This window comes from Cariama cristata, unplaced genomic scaffold (genome assembly GCF_000690535.1).
Source record: "Cariama cristata isolate BGI_N322 unplaced genomic scaffold, ASM69053v1 scaffold5416, whole genome shotgun sequence".
NCBI classification, from domain to species: domain Eukaryota; kingdom Metazoa; phylum Chordata; class Aves; order Cariamiformes; family Cariamidae; genus Cariama; species Cariama cristata.
Window position 1 is genome coordinate 56,068 of NW_009620261.1, and position 2,188 is coordinate 58,255.

At 54.1% G+C, this 2,188-nt stretch overlaps 1 protein-coding gene across 1 annotated transcript in view; it reads left to right on the forward strand.

The window, feature by feature from the left end:
* The window catches only part of LOC104162741 (cadherin-23-like), a gene marked incomplete at both ends in the record, with an annotated part of 35,401 nt that overhangs the window by 31,831 nt on the left and 1,382 nt on the right, over positions 1-2,188 (forward strand). The gene's annotated exons all lie outside the window — the stretch shown is intronic.

Here is a 2,188-nt window from a genome sequence, read left to right on the forward strand (position 1 = left end):
AGGCAGCGGGCAGCAGCCTCGAGCCACAGCGAGTGCTGGCCCCGCGCGCTGGCACGGGGTGCGATGAGCTGGGAAACGTGCGGCTGCATCCCGGCTTTCTGCAAGAGCAAACTTCCCTCCAATGCCCCTTTTCTTTATGGCTCAATTTGTTTCCGATGGAGGGTGCGTGCAGAAGGGTTTATTATTGTAGGGTTGCTAAGCTTTGGCAGGCTGCTTGTTAATTTATGCCTCTAAAGGATGGCAAAGGAGCCGATTTGTTTTCAGTGATGGGGGAAAAAAACTGGAGCAGTACAGGAGCTGGTGGGTAAGGGGTTGGAGGGAGAAAACAAGTGGGTAAAGGAGGTTGTGCACCAATAGCACATCCGTGCTCATCCTTGACTCTGCAAAGAAATGGTGCTCGGCCGTGAGCCCACCGCTGCACACCAGGACGTTTGCAAGCCCGGGGAGACAGGGCTTGTTTTTCTCCTCCACAAACACGTTGCAGCTCTGTGGTTTGCTCTGGGTGGCAGGAACAGGTAGGAAGGGGTGAGGAAAATGTAAGCAGCTCCCCGTGGCTTCCTCCGGAGCAGGGGGTACTAGCTGTGAGCCGGGCTGAGCCAGCACCTTCTGCTGGGCAGCTGATAACAATTTGAATATTCAGATTTGCTTTCAGCCATCCGCAGGGGGTTCGCAGGCTCCGGGAACTAGGAGCAAGGAAAGCAGCATGGGGGCAGAAACAAAAAAATAAATAGTCGAATAAATATATAAATGGTAACTCACAGCAGCCCTCCCGAGAGGCAGATGTATTCCCCTTCTCCAGACCTCACGTGGGGAGACTGAGGCACTCGAGGGGCTGCTAATTAGGGATGGTGGGTATCTGGAGGCTGATCGCCTTCCCCAGCTGGAGGGGAATTAATCCACCTGGCTCTCTTCCCACAAATACTTGGGCTTCTTTTGATGTTTCAACTTTTATCTCATGTCTCCAACAAACTTACTCCTCTCTGGCTTTCAAGAAAATCCCTCGCGTCTCACTGCCACGAAAGGTGCTTTTGTGTACTGCACGGAGGGCACCGGGCCCTGGGAGAGACATTGAGGGCTCGGCAGCAGAGCTGGGCGGAAATTCCTCGATGAAATGGCTTTTTGTCACCGGTGGAAAATGGTTATTTGTTATAAATTGGCTTCTCAAGGATAGCATACGAAATAACGGCTTGGGGAGGGATGCTTCCTCCTGCTGTTCTCCCTGTCCTCTGCTTCCTCCCTCCCAGGCTGTGTACCGATGTCAGGGAGCATCCCTCTCTCGTGCTGGGGTTGGCACATCCCAGTTTGCTGGCAAAACAGCTTTTGGAAGGAGCTAAGTCTGCCCTGAGACACGTCCCCTTTGTTCCCTCTGTCCGTCATCCACCAGCTGAGCATCACTGGGCTCCTGGGGCGGCGGGTGCCCTCGGAGGCTTGCTCGTGTGGCTCCATGGGTGCCCTCGGGGCTTGCTCCGGCCGTGTGGCTCTGTCCGAGATGCTGGGTTTGGCCCCTGCTCCACCGGCTGCCAGGAGGGAGCCCCTGCTCCGCCGGCTGCCAGGAGGGTGTGAGGAGGAGGAGGAGGGCAAGCAGGGATTCTGCTTGTGTCGCCGGCTCTCAGCAGTCACGCTTAGCCAGCTTTTGCTATTAGTGCCCCTTCGTGCATTTAATTGGTCCCTTTTTCTGATAGGAGGGAGGTCATTCGGGGAAAATTGGAAATTCAGCTCTGGCAGCTTCTGCACTTGCTTTTCACGTGCTCTGCTGGGCCGTGCTTTGGGAAGGGGTGCCGTGCCCAGAGCCAGGGTCCTGAAATGCTGCTCTGGCTGTGTCGGTGGTCCTGCTGCTTTGCCGGCCAGATCTGGGGAAAGGAGGAGTTTTCCAGTTCCCATTTTAAGCTGTCTTACTGGAAAGAGCCCTCTGCTTGGGAGAAGCACCCGTGCTGTACCCCCCAGCACAAAGCGATGAAACGCGGGTGTGGGATACCATGTGTAGTGCATGGATCTCCAAACAGTAAAAGGGATTTTTCCCTCCAGCCGTGTGTGGTGCAGGTTTATCTCAGGGCTTCATTTCTTTCACATGCACATAGATTTTGTATAAAATGGGTGCACATGAAAAGATTTATAGAAATCATACGCATTGTACACCCAGTACGTGTAATAAAACACAACAAAGAGTGCTTAAGGTTGGTGCTGAACC